Below are 290 nucleotides of genomic sequence, written 5' to 3'. Positions count from 1 at the left end.
TATTGAATATATATATATATATATATATATATATATATATATATAAAACTTAAATCATATTCAGCAAACCTGAAACTATACATTGTATTTTACTACTTCTTAAATCTTTATATCTACCCATTAAAGTATAGAAGATGATGTCCTTGTATAAAGGGGATTATTTGTTGCAGTAAAGAATGGGTTGGTTTGTCTTATGTTTTACTCTTGAATTATAGTCCTTTTATCTACTTGAAAATGTTCAGTGCCACTTACATATATAACTCTTCCCATTGCTCTAAAGGAACTATTTT

The sequence above is a fragment of the Tupaia chinensis genome, unplaced genomic scaffold (genome assembly GCF_000334495.1).
Source record: "Tupaia chinensis unplaced genomic scaffold, TupChi_1.0 Scaffold000397_1, whole genome shotgun sequence".
In the NCBI taxonomy this organism is placed as follows: Eukaryota; Metazoa; Chordata; class Mammalia; order Scandentia; family Tupaiidae; genus Tupaia; species Tupaia belangeri.
The sequence above is the reverse complement of the archived record's forward strand: the minus strand, read 5'-3'. Positions refer to the sequence as shown.